The sequence below is a fragment of the Oxyura jamaicensis genome, chromosome 24 (assembly GCF_011077185.1).
Source record: "Oxyura jamaicensis isolate SHBP4307 breed ruddy duck chromosome 24, BPBGC_Ojam_1.0, whole genome shotgun sequence".
NCBI lineage: Eukaryota > Metazoa > Chordata > Aves > Anseriformes > Anatidae > Oxyura > Oxyura jamaicensis.
The window spans coordinates 4,807,738-4,829,712 of NC_048916.1; the positions used below are offsets into that span (position 1 = coordinate 4,807,738).

The window sequence follows — 21,975 nt, forward strand, 5'->3', positions numbered from 1 at the left end:
CAGCCCCATCTCTAACACGGATATGCAGATTTCTGTAACAACATAAGGATGGGAGGGTTGGGTACAGCTGTGGGTACATCCAGCACCTTGCTCTTCCCAGACAGCACTGCCAGCAAATACCAAAGGAAGAACAGAAGATACAAGCAGTGATTCTACAAGTTAGGGAGAGATTATACTAAGAGACTTGATTTTATGCATCTCGAGATAAAAGCCCAAGCCATGGAAGAGTTAAGTTAAATACTGCTGCCTGCTGCTTGTACGTTGACCCGTTGTTCTGCTCCACTAAGATCTTTCTGCTTACAGGAAAACCCAAGTTAAAAAAATGACGTTTTTCATAAACCATTAAAACAAAAGCCACTTTCCATTCCAAACATTCACAGTAGCTGCCTCCACAGGTGACTGCTAAGTAGACCTCTAGCAAGAGAGCATATCTTGTTTGCATAAAACGATCATCTCTGCAAGTAAAACTAGACATTTATGACTTCTGAGATTTCCCCTCCTCCCCAGAAACTTTGCTGGGCATCTCCTCCAGCTCCGATTCAGCACGAAGCGAGGTCTCAGCCCCGGGGTGGGACAGCCCGTGTTCCCCATGTCTCTGCCCTCGTGCTCCTTTTCTTCCAGAGCGCTGGGGAACACTGTGGCACGCAGTGGGCTGGTGGGTGCTCTGTGAAGACAAGGGACCTTTAAAAACAGCACCCCTGTGCCATGGGGGGGTTCATAGCAGAGGAACAACGGTTCTTTGCATTTGGCCCTCATGAACATCTAGGTAGCTGCTCCCTGGGGACGATAACTGTGCTCCCCATCACTGAACACACTTTCCAGGCATATATATTTGGCTATATAAATGCCTAGCTCACATCATTTCTCCATTTCCCAGGGTGGAGCAAGGCAGCTGGGTAAAGCAGGACACGAGGACAAGCCAGAAGGGGATAGCCAAGGAAACGAAGGAGAATTCAACGTCCATTTGAACGTGCAGAGAAAATCTTAATGAGACGGCAGGATGCAATTACTCACGTTGGAGTTCTGCCAGCTAATACCCATGCAAAATACCACAGATCTGAACGGACAAAGGGTTTGGGGACCTCTGCGGTATATCAGCAAGACACAGCCATCCTGCTCAAGGACAAGGATGGGAAGCTGGGGGCACTGAGGCAGGCGGGCCGGCATCCCACCCTACAAGAAGACAAGTGCTGTCAGAACAACGTAAGGAAACAGAATGTAAGGATATGGCAAAAGCTTTCCCAAAGTGGAACATCCCAACTCACTCAGACAGGACAGCAATAGAAGAGGGTACGACGTTGTAAGGAACAATTTGTCCTGTGAAGGTAAAAGTGAAACAAAATGCAGAGGGAGAAAAAAAAACACCCACCAACCTACAGCATCCAGCCAGCCAGCCCACCTCCTGCCCCATGGGAAGGTTTGAGTTAGAGGAGCTTGCCTTGCGTTGGCTGATTGCAATTACACCATCCGCTGGCTGGCTGGAAATAAAATGAAATTGCAACAGAGTTCCAGCTTTAATTGAAATTTCCTGGGATCTGTTATTACACGGCAGAGATTGTTCTGCAGCACTAATGAGCCTTTGCTCAGATGATTATCCAAGTGTCTCTCCAGTCGCTATTTCATTATTGTATTATTAATGATCAGATAGGATTGTCACAGCTGAGATGAAGCTCGAACATCAGACAACAGGCAGAGCAGCACGCGGCTCAGAGCACGCAGCCACGGCTGCTCCGACATCCCCCTGCTGCAGCGGCACCGCCGGCACGCAGAGCATGAAGTGCATCCCAATTCTGCTGGGGGGCAGCAGGGGCACTTTGCTCTTTCTTTTTTGGTGCATGGCACTGTTCAGCTACACCAACCCTGCCATCCCCATGAGTTGAGTAGGGGGCACACTGGAAAGGCTGGTGCTCTCCAGACTCTGTCTTCCAAGGAATATTTCTGTTTTTGTTCTTTCTTGCTTTGCTCATGTTGTAGTTACAAGGCTAAGACTAAACAGGGAAGGCCTTTTAATTTATTTATTGTTATCATCCAGTGAAAGAAGGACTGTAGCTTTCCCATTTCATCACTGGCCTCAAGAGCCTCCAAGAGTCCCCCTGAGCGTCTGTCTGGGTTTTGCAGCCTGAATCAATCATGAAACTAGTTTTAACATTCAGGAGCTGCTTACCCACCCCACGTTCAGTAGCTTGCAAGTAACTCAGACCCCTCTCATCCAGCAGGCTGCCCTGTGCAGAGTCCTGCACGGATCCTGCTTGGCAATGAGGCTGGCAGCTCTCGGTGTTGGCGAGGAGACCTGCAAGGTTTGGCAGCGCAGAGGAAGACCTGGCTCACCGCAGCCCGAGCCTCCGGGAGAGGAGCTGCTCACAGCAACGATGCTGAAGGACAACGCTGCATCTGTGCAGTTATGGGACGTCACATTTGTCACCGTCCCTTTGCTGGGTCTCCAACAAATACCCGAGTAAAGCCAGCTCCACTGTCAGCTGCAAGACCGCTCCGTTGCTGAATGCAAGTCAAAAAGCCATCACTCACGAAAAAGCCTGGAACGGCGCGAGATAAGCTTGCAATCTCATGTCACCACACACTCGGAGAAAGATACATATTTATGTGCCTGAAAGGCCCGTTTCCCTTTCTAAATAACGGTGCTAAATCCCACTTCTCTGCTTTCAACAGCACAGCAGAGCCCGGCTCTGCAGAGCACGAGCCCATCCAAACCTGGCCGCTCAGCATCATCTCGTGGCTAACTGGCCAGAACACTGCAAGTAGGCAGAGGCACCTCGCAGCCAGCTCCCAGAAACATCACATGGGGCCCTGAGCTCATCCAAACCCTTTAAATGCACCATTCTTCTCCGTTTTGATCAGAATCCAGGAGTTCTGGTTACTTCCAGCTTCGCGTGCTCCTGTGTGTGCGATGTCTGGCAAATTACTTCTCTGTATTTCAATTACTTCAGATGCAAAATGGGATAAAATGTTAAATCCCAAAGCTGGGTGGCATTTCTGGTGTTTTATTGGCGGTTCTGTGTGTGTGGTATTTTTTGTTGTTGTTTTTGAGATGTAGCCAGAAACAGAAACAAAATGGGGAAATATCTGCAAAGTCAAGGTGAGTTTAGGGAACAGCTTCAGTTAACAGAAGCATTTGTGAAAATGCAGAGCTGTCAAACCTTTGTTTGTATTTATTTGTTACTGCAACTATTTCTGATTATTATTATTATTTAAGCAAAAAGTATTAACCCATGAAGGAAAGGTAATTGCTCCCTTGAAGCTGGCTGAGTGCTTGAGCCGTTATGAATTTTTTATGGAGGCTTTGTTGCCCGAGATCCTATGCATATATTGGTAATTGGACAAAAAAACTATTCCACTAATATTTGGTTTAACCATTGAATAACTATTCCAATATTTGAATAACCTTCTACACTCAAGAGTGCAAAAAGTTTGGGGATCTTTGTGAAGGAAAATACCCTGGTAAGTGCTAGGTATTGCTCTTAATCCTAGTAAAAGGCAATCTACATGTCTGGGAATCATTTTCCTAAAACCCTAGCATAGATTCTTGCTTTTCATTTTGTTCTTTCTCAAGAACACATCACACTCGATTAGATCATTATGGTCTATCAATTTGTCATATTTCAGCAATTTTTTTTCCTTTAAGAATCCAAGATGAGAAATCACTAAAAAGGTCTAAAACCAGAGAAAAATCATTTTGCAAAAACAATTGCTCCATTTCGATGTCAAAACACACAATATTCTTCTCCTCTGGAAGAACATAAGAGGGATCACGCCCCCCTTAGCAGCAATGATTTCCTCCCTTATTGCCGCACGCCGGGGCTGCAGGTACGCGGCGTGGGGCTGCTCGGGGAGCTTTGATTGCTGCCGCGGTGCCCTCCAGCAGCCGCCCCCCGTTTCAGAGCAGTGCCACCTTGCACACTCGGTCAATCTGCATACACACAATTCATACACACGACTCGCTCTTGGTGGGACCGAGATTACAGAAAAGAGGAGGCTTTTTTGATGTTCCATGTTAGCCAGGAGCTCAGCAGAAGCAAGGCCAGTGAGTTCCCAGCTTCTCAGGCAAGACTCAAAGCTGGCTCGGATGCGTCTATGCAAGCACCTACCCTGAATGGGGGCAAAGTAGACCGGTTGTGGCGTACAGAAGGATTAGTTCAGTGTGAAATAAAGATATGATGATGAGACGTGAGCACATTAAATCGCTGGCCCAGCCCGACTCCGTGGGGGCAAAGCAGCCCCGATCCATGACTTCATCTAAATGTGCTTCAGCAGCACCAGCTTCTCCCTGCACCCCCAGGTCATTAGTATGCCACGCTAGCGGGTCAAGGAAGACAAAAAGGTCCCTGTAGCTCCCATCTGCCCCACTAGAAAGGATGAGCTGATTATGTTTTACATTCAATCACAAGAAATAATCAATCTGTAATTAAGACCCTTCTCTCCCACCCCTCTGTCAGGTCTCTGCCTCTTCCCCCCCCTCTCACCCCCCGCCAAACCTTCCAGCATGGAGTCAATTTAATGAGATTTCTCAGTAACAAATGACCAGTTTGTAATAATTATATTTTCTTCCGCAATTGCTGTAAAAATGATTTAAAGCAGAGAAGGCTCCAATTTATTAAGCATCAGATTTTCTGCGGTGAACTTTTAACTATGAAAAGAGCCTCTGAGACTGAGGGAGCTCTCCTCCCCCACTTTGCCATAGCCCTGAAATATTGATGGTTTGTAGATGAAAACGTAACGGTGGAAATTTGACTCCTTTATGAAAATAAATGAATCCCGTGGCAGGCAGAGCCCAGCTGCACTCGCTACCCTTTCATCATGCCTTATGGCAGCATGGCAAGGGAAGAGGAGAAAGGAGCTGCACACAGAACAGACCCATCCTCGGCCACTTCCAGTCCCATGTTCTCCTACCTAATCCCTCTGCAGCTTTCAGGCTATAGGGGAAAAGCCCAGAGCCAAAGGGAGTTCAGGTTCTCAGCTGTGGCGCATCTGGGCTTGGTGGGTTCACTGAGAACAGACATCCTAAATAACATCAACCTTGGAGCTCCTACTACTTGGAGAATCTTTGGAGGTCCTTTTTGGGCCAAAAACCTGCTTCAGCATGTGTTTGCAGCTCAGTGACGAACTTTAGAGACAAGCCTTGAAGGTGGGGATTTACTTATCCTAAAACACATCCATGCACAAGGCTAACCCCCCGCTGACAGACCACTTTTCTCCATCTCTGGCAGTCTCGGCTTTCCCTCAGGCCTCCCACCCTACCATTAGCATAAAACCTACGCCCACGTTTTTTTTTAGACCAACCTGCCATCTGGACCTGAAAAGCAGTGGGGACAGAGCATCTGGAGGAGGCCTAGAAATGATGTTCTGACTTTAATGCTTCATTTGGAAAGCACTTTGCCAGCCTTGATAAATCACAATACTCGAGTTCTGTAATTGTTTCTACTTTAGTCAGAGACCATGGATAAATCAGTTACGTAGGCAAAGTCATGCAGAAATCTCCGGAGGATGCAAGAGGCCAAAATATTGACTCTTGCAGTGCCTTGGCAGTGCACAAAATGCCAGAGCTGGGAAGAAAACCAGGAGCCCTGGTCCAGCCCCTTCACCAAACACCCAGCTCTCTCCCTGAGTGTTCTTCTCCATTAAACCTTGCTGCAGTTTGCATCATAAGTCTTTTCGCAGCAAATCTGATGCTCTTTCATTTTTACTACGGCAGATTATTTATATCACGCAGGCAGAGTCACCCAGCTGTGAGGTGATATAAAAACGTCACTAATGCTACAGAAACTGATCCCACGCCATTAGTTTTCCAGGGGACACATTCCTGGTATCCTTTATATACATCTGAATGCCTGGCATGGAAAAAGAGTGCTGAAACTGTCAAGTTTGATGGCTCGGTATTAAACGTACCACGGCTGGGGTAGCAGAGTTGAAGATCCAACGCTCTTTCTGTTGCATATTCCCTATTTAATGAAAATTTCATCCCATTATGCACCTGGAGAGTGGCAACAATAAAGCAGGTAAATTCTTGCCCTCAACTTTTTCTGGTTAGCCGTTACACCTCGAGGACTGTTTTTAGGTCCCCGTGGTGCCCGTGCAAGTTTGGGTGTTTTATTCTGCCTGGTCTCGCTCATCCCAGCAGCTCCGAGGCTGAACAAAGCCACAGCACCCAGCACGGAGCGCATTGGCATGCAGACGGCCTCGCGCCTCCTCTTGCCTGCAGCCGAGAAGGAAAGGAAGCAGCCCTGCAGCTGGCTGACCTTTCTGCCGAATCGCCTGTCTCGCTACAGGGCGATGATCCATGACCCTGGGCGGCGTGGAAGGCCACGGGTAATTACAACCCACCAGGGCCATCATTGCTGGAACAAGAAGCTACTGGCATAGCCGCTAGCTGCTTCCCATTTCACGTGGGAAATGATATCCTCAGCACCTCGGCCTTCCCATCTTCCTCCTCCTCGTCTTCCAAGGAGGAGAGAATGGATGCAAATGGTCAATTCCCTTAATTAGACCAAGGGGCGATTTGGGCAAGGAGTAGGAGACTGAACAAGTCTGGCTCATGGGGGAAGAGATTATTTCAATGAGGCCTAATTCTATTATATGAAAGATGATGAACAATCAATGTGCAATCATGCTGACAGGGAGTGGTTAAAGATTTTGGTCTTTGGCATGCGTGAAAAAAACAGATTTTCTATACTGAGCAGAGAGCAGGGAAAATACAAAAGAGAAGAGGAAAGATAAAAGGAGCCAGGTCTTTGCAAAAGGTAAATTGGCAGAATTTGACTGCTTTCTGATTAATACCAGTGAAAGACGTGGCCGAGAGAGCTTTAAACAGCACAGTTTACCAACGGCTGTTGGAATCCAGCGCCTTGTTTCAGAGCACACTTGTTACATGAACCTCCAGCACGCCTACAAAAGGCTGTTAATTTAATTAATTATCCCTGGTAAATGGACCCCTAAGGGCTCCCGGAGGTAACATGCATCTTGGCAAGGAAACAAAACAACTGACAGGAGCATCTGCCTCGCAGAAAATTACGGTGCCCACCTAGTGACAGCAAGTGATGGAGAAGCAGCTCAGGCTCCTTGCTGCGTCCCTATGGGGAGCAAGGCACCAGCCACCAGCCCCGGACCTGCCTGGGGACTTGTGCCAGTGCCCGGGGGCAGACCCAGGCTTTGTTCAGCAGGGAAATTTCCTGCCCTGGTTATAAAGTGGCACTACATCCCTTACAGCTGGCTCTGGGTGCTTTCATGCAGGCGCACGCGCTCAAACCCAAGGTTTTTGTACATCGGGTTTGTGGATTTCTGCGCACAACCTCCCCCTGCCCAGCCAGGTTAGTGCTCAGACGATCAATTTTTTCCTTTAGAAGCTAATGAGGCCATTTTGAACAAGAAGAGCTCAATCACACCCATGGAAAAGGACTTAGCTGCCTGATGATCTCCACCAAATTGACTAACCCAAGGCATAACTTTCTCCTCCTGCTATCCACAATTGCCAAATGAGCTCTAACTGGAGTAAATCAGACGAAGCCCAGCCCCTCCAGTGAAGCTTTGCCGATATTTGGAAGCTGAAGATCATGCTCAGAAGACCTTGGGAAGGTCATTCCACAGATTATCTGCAAAGATCTTGTCTCCTATACCTAGAGGAAGGTCTATATATCACCTGAGGGGCCTGTTTTATTATTGCACTTCTTCCTTGCAGTAAGTGCGTGGATGGCATGCAATTTTTTTCTTTTACCTCTGACAAAAGCAGACAAAATAGCTCAAGCCTGACTTACCAATACCATAACACTTTCTTTTTCTACATTACTGCATAAAGGCCAAAAAAGAAAGTTATCCTGACCTCTGTGTTGCTATCATTAGAGCATTTTTTTCATTAATATACTCATGCTTGTTAGCGCATTCATTTTAGGTACATGCACACAAAAGCCTCCCTGCAACTCTACGGCTGCGGTGGAACTACATGACAAGAAGACGACCAACTGCAAAAGACTGATTATTTTTAGCTTAACAAGTAAAAGGACAAACAATAAAAAAGCAGGGATAATGCATCACAAAATGTACTTTGTTCTTTTATTTGACAACTGCAGTTTAGTTGTAATTAATTATGATAATACATTATGGCATACCAGTTAATGTTCTGTAGTATAATTCGTTAAAGTCTCAGTAGTATGAGGACTCCCCTCCAGCCTTCTGCTGCTAAATCTCTGTTACGTAGCAGGGAAAAGCCTGAAATTTGGGGGGTGACAATTACAGAGGGCACTGCAGAGGGAGGGACTAATTAAAAATTTGCTCTGGGAAATCTGTCAGAGTTGCAAGCACAGAGAGAGCTGTTTGCAGCTTTGCATTTGACTTTCCTGAAATAAATACAAGGGCCCACACAAATCATTGACACCGCACAGAAAGTCTCCTGTTGCCATTTTTCATGGCTGTGGCATGCAGCTGTAGCTCAGGATCCCTGTAGGCAGTGCCCAGACCCCGCTCCCTGGCTAAGCCTCGGGTCTCAGACTGGCAGCTCCTTGCAGCATTTTGCCCTGATTCACATCCTCCCCATGCCCACTTCTGACCATTATTGTAACAAGAACCTCCTCTGAGTTCCCTTTGCATGCACAGTGGGAGCTGGGCTGCAGACATGGTGCAGCCTCCTCTGCCTCCCCTCCTCAGCACAGAGGGCACAGGAAGCCACCGGGTGCCACCCTGGGAGCATCCCTGCACAAGCTGCAAGGACAGGGACACCATGCCAGGAGCATCTCAAACATCTCAAGCCATCAGCAGCAGAGCATGCTAGGGAGAGCCAAGCTGTGCCAGGTCTCAATTCCCCAACAGCAGTTCGATGTGCAAAGTTTTTATGACAGCAACTCTCCCTGCACAAGGGTCCAGGTCCCCGCGGGAGCCTTTAGGTGCTGGTGTAAGACAAACAATAAATAATTGTGTCTGTCATGGAGCATGGACAGCACGTACAATGCTGTACACAGCTGCGGGGGCTTTATACATTTATCCTTCAGGCCTACATAGCTTGGGTAGCTCCTTCATAGGCTGAAATTATATTGGTTTCACACTATATATTGCTTTTCTTATTAGATCTGGCCAGAGCAGTTCTTGTCTAGAAACCAGCAACTGTCACATTAGCTTTGCCTCAACGCATACAGCTTTCTGGACAGGTTCCAGCCTAAGGACAGATCCCTTCCTGCCTGGCTTAGGGCTCGCTTGCTTTCCTCTCCCACACAGAGGGGTCCCAAGGACCCCTTCCCATCCTCACCCCCTGCCAATTGCTGCACCTGGCTGCCAGGCCCCATGCAGTGCTCTAGGAGATGCAGAAGAAGCCAAGCAAAAGGCACCCAACTGCCTTTCCCTCCCATAACAACTCTTGGGAAGGACAGATGGCTATCAAAGGGCTCCTTAATATGCCAGGATACTTCGAGTCTTTGATGGAGGAGAGGAAAAACCGCCAATAACAGTGAGATGCCCTCTCAGGATTGCTCCAGACAAGTCTCTCATCTCAAAAAAATAAAATAAAAAATAAAATAAATCTGTTGTAAAATTCCACAGGTTAAAAACTTTCTTGTAAAAAATCATCCTCCTCTAGGGAATTTTACCATTTCAGGAACATTGTCACCCCCATTTGTAGTCCAGCCTGCGCTAAAACATGAACTGGCACAGCCTAACCGAGGTCCAGAGACGTAGATGAATCCAAAGCAATTAGCATTCATTTACTGGTGATGTGCCAGGCCGCACTCATTCAAAACATGGCCTTGTGGACATCTTCAGATGGACCTGCTCCCTCCCTGCCTGGCTTAATGTCCTTGACTGACAAAGGCGATCCCCTAACGTCCCCTTCCTGACAGCATCCTTTCTCTGCTCATACAGTTTTTTAAGACGAGGGCTGCTTTGCAGGGGCCTAAGGCAGGCCCGCAGAGAACCCAACTCATGTTAAACAGGTAGGAAAGCTTCCCCGGAGCATTCACACTTTGCCCTGCCCGTTTTCAGGAGGGCAGCTCAGCAGGGAAGCTCAGCACACGACAGGCCACAGCAAGATCGAGCCCTCTCCGTCTTGTAGAGAAGCGAGTGATTAGCTGCCTCCCGGAGAGAAGTGACACGGGGCCGTGAATAAAGACACTGGCTGTTCAGACGACGAGAGCAAGTGGAAATTACTGATAAGCCGTGGGATTCAGACGAATCTGTGATTGCTGAGTATATAATGACTGCATTGGCAGAGGAGTTCCCCAAGTGCCCATCCCTCTCCCCTTCCTCGCACCGCTGCAGCCACCCACGGTGCCCGTCAGCCGCTGTGCTGAAGCTGAGGGGAAGCAAGTTTATCGTCTCTATTAGGATCCAGATGGAGATTTACATCTCCCCTTCTGGAGAGGCTGCACAGTACTTTACGTGGGTTCTGTGGGAATGGCAGCCAGTCCCTACACGTGCCCACCCCCAGGGACAGCAGCCTCCTGAGCCATTCAGACAGAGGCTGCGAGGCCAGGGGGTTAATTCTGAGTTTCATATCTGCTATATGTTATTTTTAACTTCTACTACGTATAACCTCTACTGCATTTCAGTCACATAAAGCCGGTTGGGTAAGACCTCCAGACAGCACCTAGCCCAGCCTATCGCTCAGAGTAGGATTATCACAATCAAAGACCAGGTCAGTTCTGGTTTTGGCTCTCAAAAACTTGCAGAGATTAGGATTCTTCTGCCTTTTGAGGCAACACTGTTCAGTCTCACACAGCCCTGTTACTGACATTTTTCCCAGTGTTCAGTCTGAACCTGCTCATTCCCAAGTTACAGCCATTTCGTGTTGTTTACCCAACAAGCTGTTTATCCAGAGCCCACTTGCTCAGTTTCCACATTACAAGCCTTAGGAGGCATTGCCCAAAGCTTTGCTAATGTCAAGGTAGAGGCTGTCACTTGCATCACTCAGGAGAGTAAGGCATTGTAAGCAGCTTTGTGTCCAAAGGGGGAAAAAAAAATAAAAAAAAAAATAGAAAAGTTTTCACCGAACATTTGAAGTCCCTGCAATAAGTCAAAAGAGGAAGCTGCCTTACTCTGAAGAGCAATACTCAGGTCCAGCTGAGGCCTGCTCAGACCTGTCAGCTCCAGCACCCTGGCCTCTACGTTATGCTTCTTGCTTTGCTTTGCATCCTGAGGCCCTAGCCATGGACTGTTCTATTACCATGATTCCTGCAGAGGTGCTGCTTGTGCAGGACCTCCCAGCCTTCCCTGGCACAGGCACATCAGTAAACATGTTTATGCAGAACCCATAAATACCATCAGAGATCCAAGGAGAGAGAAACCTTTCTTGAGTACAAAGAGGCATGGGAAGAATTTGCTGTATCAAATTCTCAGTATCCTTCTGCTTAATTACCAAAGCCTTTAATGACTCCTCTAATGAGCTGCAGAAGTCTGGATGCTTCCCTCGGAGGGCCATTAACTGCTGAGCAAACCGAGGAGAAATTCTCTCCTCACCAGCTTGGGGAAAGCCCAGGACAGACTTCCAGGTAGAGACTTAAGAATAATAATAATAATAATAATAAAATAGTATTCAACTAATCAACTCTGTAGTGCTTAGCATGAAATATTGGCTGTCACTTTTAGGATTGCAGGGTCCTCTTTTAGACTCTGCTATGGAGTGGCCTTGTGGGAGAATCACAGAATCAGAATATCCTGAGGTGGAAGGGACCCACAAGGATCATTGATCAAGTCCAGCTCCTGGGAAGATGATGTTTCTCCTCAACACGTGTTTTGATTTTTAGGGATTTTTTTTTTTTTTTTTTTTTCTGAATGTCTCTCCTGGTGCCTGCAGCCGCAGTCATTAACGAGGACCTGATCTCTCTGAGCCTTAAACTGTTCCCACAGCACGAGTAATAATAAATATAGGCAGATTGCAGTGTAGAAGAATTATCAGGTTTCAGCAGCTGTAACAATATCTGAATTATCAGGTGAAAGCCTTATGGAAAAGCAATTAGGTAATAACAGACTTGTATTGGAGTCATCAGGGACTTTTCATGCTGTGCTAGAAAATCAGGACCCAGAATGAATTTGATTGGATTAAATAAAAGAACCGATCTAACCTTGTCATGATCTCCTACACTGAGCTGAAGCTTTACAGGGCTTTGAAAAAGCAATCACATTTTGTTTCAAGATTTCCTTCCTTCCTTCCCAGCCTTGCAGTAAGAACACAAAATAGGAATCGCCTCTGTCCACTTTCTCTCCCAAACGCCTTCTTACTTCATTGCATTTTCCAGGAATTTATCAGCAATATCTCCAGACCCCCGGCCCAAATCCCACCAAGGAACAGAAGGAGGTGAAAAGCTGACCTGAAGCGTTGGCGCCGCTTGTCTGGAATGCAGAAGTGGGTAAGATTGCATCTCCTGCCCATTGCCAGCGTGCCTGGAGCTCTCCAGATGAGACCCTTGTTTGAGGATAATATTCCGTGCCCTGCAATCTGAATACAGCAAAGGCAATCAGCAACCCATAAGAGCCACCTGATTTAGGCTTTTAGCACATCCATAAAACAGTCACAAAAAAGGCGAGCCCATAGCTGTAGCGGTGCTGAATACCTCTTAGTTAGCTCCGTATTTTCTGTTCCATGCTCATTTTCCTTTATAGCATGTCTTTTGTTCAGCTCCCTACACCCAACTAAACCTACACAGCAAATTAAATGGCACGGCCTCCGTTTTACCAACGGGAGCCAACCGATGGCCTCGCCTGGCCATCGAAAATTGCCTTTGCACTGCTTGGAATCAATGCCCTGCAATCGCCGCCCCTCGAGATCTGCTCCAAGCCCCTTGAGTCAGGGAGCACAAAAAAAAAAAAAAAAAAAAACCTGGAGGGATTGCAGACCTCTGCAACCAAAGAATAAATATGCCTGGAGACTCAAATGTCCACAAGCTGCACATGTCCTAGAAGTTTTACTGCTGCTCTTTGTTTAAAAGCAGACAAATGGAAATTGAGGAAATAGGGGATGTTTACTAAAGACACTCTGGTTCTGAATGTTCTCATGCTGCAAGAAGGGAGGAAAGCCACTGGAAAGCAGGTTTTGCTTCCTGATTTTAAGTAAACATTTACAAGCAGAGCACTTGTTGAAATGCAAACACAAAACCCAACGTGTCTCCACTCCCCCTCCCAGCTCCCAGCACAGGAAGAGGAGGGCAGAAGTGAAAGAAAATCAGTGCCAATGAGGTAGTGAATGAATGAAGCCACCACACAATTTTCTTCTGTGGGCAGCAAAGCCTGAAAGCAGTGGAAAGCAGGCTGGATTTGCATGAGGATAACAGGCAGGACAGCACTAGAGGTGAGACCTAATAACCTCAGCAAGCCAAAAGATGTGCAAACTTAGTTTGCATTTTTATTTTACTTTGATGCCTTCCCTCTTTTTATTTCCCATGCACCTGTGATGATTAATATCAAAGGGTATTATTGCACCTCTTCCTCCTGACATTCAAACCAAGCAATTTCAGTGCCTGTCAGTCAAAAATAAGGAAGGGCAGGAGGTGAGGTCAGCTCTCCCTCAGATCCAAGCTCTTTTTCTATTTACATTAATACAAGGAATAGCTGAACATGCAGAGAACACACAGGAAATGTCATCTCTGTTCATAGACTTTTGCATTAAAGGTAAGACCTGAATATTTATCTCCCTTTCCAGCCACTGAACTCTGCAGGTCCATTAGCTCAGGGGCAGTCGTGTTTGACTGTGGGGCGTAACGGCTACTGTTGTGGCTTTGGGATCCCAAACATCTACTGATGTTTCATCTCTTTCCTCCCTTAAAAAAATGTTAACATACTCCAGAACTGAGAATCAAAAGTGAAAAAAAAAAAAAAAAGAACCAATATTTTATTCTTTGAGCTTGAGAGAAAAAGTAATTTAGCAAACATTACTTAAAAGAAGGGTTTTATAAAAGGACTTGTGCTTTTTTTTTTTTTTTTTTTGATTGTTTCTTCTCCTCTCTCCCCCTTACTTTTCTGCAATTGATTGACAGCTCCCTGATGATAAATTCTCTCAGTTGGCAGGCATTTTTCATAATGTTTCATTTGTGGCACTGCAAACTGGATGGCCCCTCTGTACCTCCTCCAGTTTCTCTCCCTTTTCAATTGCTCCTAGGAACGATGGCAGCAAAGATTGCAGAAATCAGAGCACCTCCACGCACGCTGCGCTCCGGCAGTGGCAATAAGGTGCATCGGTTTCCTAACCTCTAAATCCCCCAACGAACGCTTCCATGATAAGAAAAATAAAAAATAAAAAAGAGTAGAAAACTGAGATTAGTGCAGGGGACAAATGAGTATTTTGCTCTAAGTATGAGACCTGATTCGAAACCCTGCCTGGGTTACTCGGAGTGGGCTTGCGGGGTGCCCCACAGCACCCCAACATGGGTCTGCAGCGCTGGAGCGGTGACAGCTCCAGAGCAGAACGTAGACAGCTCATGTTATCAGCTCGATGCATCATTTCTCAGGCAACCCAAGGGATTTGAACACTCAAGTGGCAGATTAATTTAAATCAAAACTGATCGGAGATGAGAAGATAACCGCACCATTTACTTTGTGGGCAAACAGCAATTCCTTTTCAGCCTTGATCTCAAAATACTTTTCCTTTGTTGTGCAATCACAGCCTAAAACACAAATTCAAAAGAAGCTCAGAATAAGTCCATATTCCTCTAAGAGCAATTTGCACAAACACTGTGTTTTCCGTGTTTACTTTGTTTGCCAAAATTAGAAGTGAAAGCCAGAGCAGCAGGATGGGAGACACTCCCCTGGTTGGAATTGCTTCCACTTTTCCTTGGGGGTTCTTACTGACAGTGTAAATTTGGGGCTTGTTAACACATTACAAGACATCAAGCATCACACAGCTTTTGCTTTTCAATCTGCTCATTTCTGGTGCTTCGTTGTGGTGACAGTTTAAATCTGAGCAGGAACAGGGAAGCCTTTGTAAGGGGAATTTTAGCTGCCAGCCTGCACTGCTTTTGCTTTGAGTTTCCAAAAAGAAGGAAAGGTCCTAACTGGAAGTCACCAGGCTGGGAAAGCTGGGACCACAGAGAGGCTGGACACTTGATTTGGGGATTTCTCTACTAATGGGGAGGAGAAAGCAGGAGTGGTGTTTTGCCTACTAATCCTGACTTCCAGGTGTAGCTCCTTCTTCAATACAGAACCCAATGCGATTATTTCAGCCAGCAACTTTGAATCGCCTCTTTAAAAGGATTAAGCCTCTAAATACCTCAGGAGAAATTAGGCACCTAAGCGTGGCTGAGGAGCATAGCCTGGCAGGCCAGAGGAGATCAGAGATCTCGGTGCCTCGGGCTGTGGGCAGCGTCTGATGAGACACAGCGTGCGCATCCGCTTCGCAGCCGGCCCGACCCCAGCTTCCCATCAGGAAAATTGGCGATAATAAGACTCCCTTGTCCTCCTAGGGGAGGAGGGAGGAGAAAGACATTAAAGATTATGTGATGCTCACCTAATTCAGCCCTAGGGAGCAGATAAGTGAGATTTTTCTCAAGTATTTTAACAGAGAATAGCTCTACTTACTTTGGTGGAGAAATGGAGCCAATTTGCACAGCCCAAGGACCCGGCTCCTGATGCTTATCTAAAGCTCCTAGGACTACAAATGAAGGCTGCAGGTATCACAGGCACATCCCGCCGCACGCTGCTATGAAGTGCAACAGGAGCGATCGTAACAGCAAGGGGAAGTTGCTGGTAACACTGCCCTCGAGGTAGGGAACACATCACCAGCTTCTCCTTGCTGGCCACGGATAACACGAGCAGTAATTCACCTGCTTGTGGGCTCAAAGGGAACTGTGAAGTGCAGGAGCCCGTAAGAAGGTGGGAAGAGCAATAGGGAAGCTGCTCGGGAATGTTGGCGTGGGTTCCCATCCAGCCTCTGATCAGATCCTGTGGCCTTCCTCACCACATCTCAAATGAAATCAGTCTAGATTTATTTTTTAAACCAGCCTCAGCCTGCAGCCTCCATGTTCCCTAATCAAGACAAGTCCTCGCTTCTCAACGTCTCGCAATAGGTGCCGTCGTTTTTCATCACCTTCCCCCTCGCACAAAGCCCAAGTTGCTGTTTCCACACAGCCAGATTCCCCCCCAGCTGGGCATTTTCCTGTATCTTGGTAACTTCAGACAGCCACCTACGTACTGATCTGTCTCTTCCCAGTGCTTCCCACTTCCACAGATGCTACCGAGATCCCCACTGAAGATCTAGCACCTACAGATCTGTTCCTGAAGGACACACGCCTGCCCAAGAAATCCTGCCCACCCCTTAATGCCAGCCTCATTTCCAGGCTTACCCACAGGTCATGCCGGCGTTAGGAACAATTAGCACCTCCCTCTGCACGAGAAATTATATCTTGGCCATTATCAGTAGTACTCTTACTGCCCACCAAGCCTTTATACAATTGCCAGTTAGGGTTTATGTTTATTTGTTTGGGTTTTATGGTAAATATAGTTAAATATTCAAGAGGACAAAGCAAGAACAACCCTTTAGTCCTGCAGTTGGGAGCTAATATCAGAAAGAAAGTTCACACACGCTCAAACACAAGGCTGGAAGGAACTTCAGAGGAATCCCTGGAAGCTCAACTGCCTAAAAGCCAGCCTTGCCCTTCCTGGCAAGGACCACTATGACAGCTGTAAATTCCGAGAAGTCCTCTATGCCAAGAGAAGGTATGGCTTGAAACAATCCACAACTGATATGCAAAAACTTTTTTTAAAAAAAAAATGCACAAAATAAACCAGTGCAAAAATGACAGCTGGGAAAAAAAAAAAAAAAAAAAAAAAAAAAGACACTTTGATACATTTCCAGACGCTGTTGGAGAGCTCTTCCCCTCTAAGAGGGGCTTCGTACTGCTGTCTGAATGGGATGAGTGAGAAGAACTGCATCAGGGATGGAAAAAACCCGCTTCCTGAAAGCTGTCAATCTGCAGGCTGTGCTTCACAGCTGAAATGTTGATGTTAGCTTCGTATCAAAGAGACGAGGCTTCTGGAGGACTCACTTTTAGTGCCAAGCTGATATTCAGACACGATGGGGCAGGTCTTCTTCCTGGAGAGGAGCCCTGGAGGGACAGGCAGGACCTGAACTCCAGGAACGTGTTTTCTCTAGGAAAACAGGGCTCGATGGAGAACAGGAGGGGACCGGTCTCCACTGAAACTGCCCTGGACTCAGCAGAGATAGGGATAGGATTTGGTTTAAGGTTCGTGCAAAACCTGCAAAGAGTCTACTGTGGAACTAGGATAAATTCAGGTCATAAATAGAGGAGATGATGGGAAGGAACAGTTGGTACATATGCTGTTTTCACACAACACACATTTAATAAGACACATCTCATTTACTAACCCTTCTGCTCCGAAGGGTCACATCCCCCATCCACTTAAACTTAGCCTCTGCTTCAGCCTGAAGACACAGCTCTGTAAAGCACGCAGGAGGCACGCCACCATAAATACACGTGTTTTGTCTCTGCGACAGCCTGGAGCACCCTGCCCCTAGACAGCACGCAGAGAAAAACCTCAGGCACGTACCGAGTGGCTCGGCTCCAAGCTGGCACTGCACAAGGTAGCAGAATTTCTCAGACAAGCTCACCAAAGGGCTGGGGGAATTTTAATATCTTCTTCTCTACAAGTAATTTCCAGTGTTTATGCTCTGCGGAGCTCCTCACGAGTGTCAGAGCAGAACAAATGTCAGTTTTAATGGACTTGCTAAATCATAAAAACCGTTTGCAAAATTGCATCTGATTAAAACACACCAACGTCCCATTATTCACAGGGAGATCCCAGGCAGCTTGCGGCAGTGGGCTGTCAGGAGGGAGACCTTGGCCCACGGGACTCTACCCCGGTAACAAAAAGTAATCCTACAACGTACCCTAGCCAAATAGAGGCATTTTCCCGGAGAGACAGAACAAAGCTCAGCATTCATCACTCCATCGTTAATTCTTGTAGCAACATATAACCACGCGCGACACGATCGGAATTACAACGCACAGCTCGGCGGCACGCTTTGTCGTTAACAATATTCAGGCGCTTCGGAGATGGAGATCACGGCTCCCTTTGGGAGAAGGCCAGCTCTGGAGCAGGCCAAAATATTTTGCCTCTACGGTGGCTGACACTGGAAGTGTTCCCTATTATTTATCCCCATTCTAACCTGCCCACATTCACCAAAAGCCCGCCTCCTGCTCCATATGGAAGGGGAGTAAAAACGGAAAATTCTTTTCCATATGGGCAAAGCAGATGTGGCAATAGAATGCATATTATAAATAGGGGCTGCTTTAGAGAGCAAATAGCACTAAAACCAGAAAGGATACCCATCAAAATTATGATGTTATACCATTTACTGGCAAGAGTGTAGAGGCTTAATTCTAACTGTGCTCTCTAGATGGTGATGCAGAGCAATTATGCTTTATTTTCCCGAGCATGTAACCTTTGGTAACACTACGTTCTGCAAAGAGACTGAAAGCGATTTAGCCAGACACGCCACATCTAGATAGCTGCCTACATCCTAGATGTCAAACAATACATCAATCAACCTTTCCTGTTAAGCTGTTATTTAATTTTCAAGGGATTTGTTTCTTCCCCAAACCAGATTTCTACTTTATTTACTAAATAATGCAGCTTCAGGGGAAGAGGTAGGAAGGGAAGCCACATTATTTATTTATTTTCGGAAAGACAAAGCATTTGAACGCATCCGAAGCCAAAACATTTTATTTCAAAAGGATGCAAACTATTCATTGTTCACGTCTCCAAAGAGCTGATCACGTTCTGGTCTCACGATGGCATTTCCATGCCAGAACTGATGCATGCATTGCTTTCTAAAAGGGCAGAAGGGCACACCTAACCCCAAAATGGATTCTTTGGAGGTCACCAAAGCTGAATTTTCCCCATGTGGGTACAGATGTACCTTGATCTGACCACGTCAGCCTGTCACAGGGCTGCGGCAGGCAGATGGGGATGCTCTTACAGTGCCTCCAGACAAATCCATACTGAAAACTCTTTCCAGACTCTCAAAGCATCCATGTCCGTACTGGAAATGCCTACTGCAATGTACCGTACAGAGAAATTCCCCTCTAACACATTACCTGACAAAGATTCAAGGAGAGCCAAGTGTTGTTTCATGGCTGAATTAAGGCAGAGGTGCTCTGAAGTAGCAGGATGAAGATGTCAAGGAAGAGTAAAAACCAGGCTCTCCATCAACGCTGCTGCGGAATTTTCCCTGCGTGCCAAGGGGTGTCAGAGAGATGCTGAAGTCCAGCTTAGGCCAATTTCCTACCATCATGCAGCACAGCTTTCATGCAAAGGTTAATAATTCCTGGTGTGTTCTGTGGACTCAGCATTTCTCCCGCATTTTAGCTTGATGTACTGCCCTTTTCACCATGAAAACATTTCTTCCTCCCTCCCTTCTGCTAATCAGTTTTATCAACACAGCCCCAGGTGAAGAATGGCTTTTGAGATATGTACACTATGAGACAGAAAGTGTTGCTTAAACCAAATGATAACAGTCAACAGAATCCTATTAATAAGCTACAGAAATTCAGCCATGGCCCAGAATCACAGCTGATGTTAACTGAAATAGCAATGACAATTTACACCAGAAGACAGCCTGGCCTTGGGAGTTTATAAATCTCAATGCTCTTTAAAAACAAAGCCCTAAATCATTTTGCCTGAGAAATGAGAATATCTATTATATTGCTCTATATCCTTCCCTTCTTCGCCATAACCACTGATTTGTGCTTCCCTATTTCATCCTAGGATTTCCAAAGACAGTAGGAAATTTATGGCTCCGTTCTATAGAGAGGAAAACCGAGGATCTTGTGAGTTGGTGGTGGGCACCCGGCTGTGGGAGACAGAATCCACCTTCCCCTCCTCATCATCCTTCCAGAGAACAAATGCTGCGCACATCACCCCGAGTAACTGAGCCCTTAAAGCCTGAGAGCCCATTGGCACAGCCAAACTGCCTGAAGATGTCTTAGCAAGTCCCTGTATCTCTTGGTGAGCTTGGAAGATGTCAGCATAACATATAATCCTCTCTATTCCCTGGCTTTGGGAGAAGAATTGCATACGTTTCTGCAGGCACTAAACTTAATTCCTTGCTCCCACCCAGTGAACAGGTTCTTTTGAGTTGTACACGGTTTGGTGTTGGGCCAGAGCAAAAAAAAAAAAAGCGGAATGATTCACGAGAGAATAATTCTGGGAGACCTTTGCTCTCCTGCTACAGACCAGGACAGGAGCACCCTGACTGCTGGCAAGTTTGTTCCCCAAAGATCACTAAGGAGGTTCACAGAGATTAATACATAAATATTTAAGGCTAAGTCGGCCGGTGCCAGGCATTATCTGACCTCAGGGGACACAAGAGCTGTGGCTTTGCTCTCCCTCATCCCGAGAGGTGCTGAGCCGCCCTGGGCTGGCAGGGGGTGACAGCAGGTTTCCCTCGCACAGGACCCGGGCACGGGGAGGGACTGCTTCTATAAAGGTTGCAGTCAAGCAGCTGTAGCTGCGTTTGATTAAAAGTTGTATTAGCGCTTAGCTCTTGCACGGCGTTTGCCATCCTGAGACTTGAAGTGGTCAGCGCAATCAAACCCTGCTTAGCGCTCAAGGAAGCAATTGGCTGAAGGTCATGCAGAGCCTCGGGGGAGGACAAGGATTAGACCAAGCTCTTTGGCTGGAAATACCATGGAAAATGTTCCTCTTCTTCCCCTCTCAAGTTTTTCCTTGTAATCCTGCTTCTCTGGGTCTGCAGTCAGAAGGGGACTCTTCCGTGCAACCCTCCCCAGCTCCCTGCTAAAGCACTGATGTAATCATGGTGATGGATGCCTTTTTGGATCTTTTCTTCTGACCTGAGAGGTGTTTCTGCTGTGCACCCCCCAGGCCTAAGGCAGTAGGTGAATGTCAGGGGCAGACAATTCTCCCAAACCTCCAAGGTCAGGGGCAAACTGGAGAAGACATGGGAAGTACAGCTCCTTCCATGTAGCACAGCGACTAGAAACGACTGAAACAAAGTCATCCCATCCCATCATCAGCAAGAAACTACATGGAAAGACTCATTCATCAACTTCTGCATCTTTTAATTAAGAGCATGGGGTCCTCAACTGCATCTTTACTTCTTTGTGCACCTTCTGTGAAGGCAGGGGGGCAGCCAACACTGCCTGGGCTTCCAGCACCTCCTCTGCAAGATGCCTTTTGGTTTAGAAGGCACTTCTCTTGGTGACCTGGGACCCCAAAGCGGCCTGGTGCTCCCCAGAAACAAAGCACACCAAGGCAGCACCTGGTCCTGGTGAGGGGCTGCACTCACTGAGGCACAATTTCAGTTAAAGAAAAGAACAGGACGAGCACCACCGCTTGCCCCGTGGTATCGGCTGCAGAGCTGCAGCTCTTTTCTCTGCTTGACACTGAACCTGGGACAGAGCTGAAAGCAGGAGTCTTCCCCTGATGGGAGAACCAATTAGTACCTTTCATCTCACTTGACTCCTCCACGTTAGTCAGACGGGATCACATTCCCTAGAAGCTGAAGTACTTCTACTTGACATCAGAAGGCATTCTCAGCTGTAGCAAAGCCCATCTTTCCTGTGACCCTCGCATGTTGCCAGCTTACTCCAGCTGAGAAGTTGGCCTGTTGCATATGTTACTTACAAAACATGGGTTCATTGGTTTATAAGCTCAAAAATCACATCAAAGCGAATCACTGCGTTAGGTACAGGTTCATTGTTTTCCCCGCATGCTGCCTTCCCTATGAAAATTTAAGGCAACGCTCATTTAAAACATCTCCCTCCATTAAGATCACTCACTGCTGTGACAAGGGAGCAGAATCCTGAGAGGTACCTTGCATAATGTGTTCCACAAAGAACGAGTGCAACGCGTACAGAAAGAGGAGAAATTGTTTGCACTTGGAGGGCTTCAGAAGGATGCAGCAGGAGATGGAAAACCACTTTTGGTACGGAACCTCCTCAGCTCTAGATAGCAAGTAGCATGGTGTATTCTTAGCATCGGTTTAAGTTAGAAACTGGAAAGAAAAAACAAAAACGC

General features: G+C 46.8%; 1 long non-coding RNA gene across 1 annotated transcript in view; it reads right to left on the reverse strand.

Annotated features, from left to right (window-relative positions):
* Window positions 1-12,429, reverse strand: part of LOC118178093 — a 61,316-nt gene extending 48,887 nt beyond the window's left edge. The window contains exon 1 of the long non-coding RNA XR_004756066.1: window positions 12,297-12,429. This is a non-coding gene — a long non-coding RNA (uncharacterized LOC118178093). The remainder of the gene's footprint in view (window positions 1-12,296) is intronic.
* Between the last annotated feature and the right edge of the window lie 9,546 nt (window positions 12,430-21,975).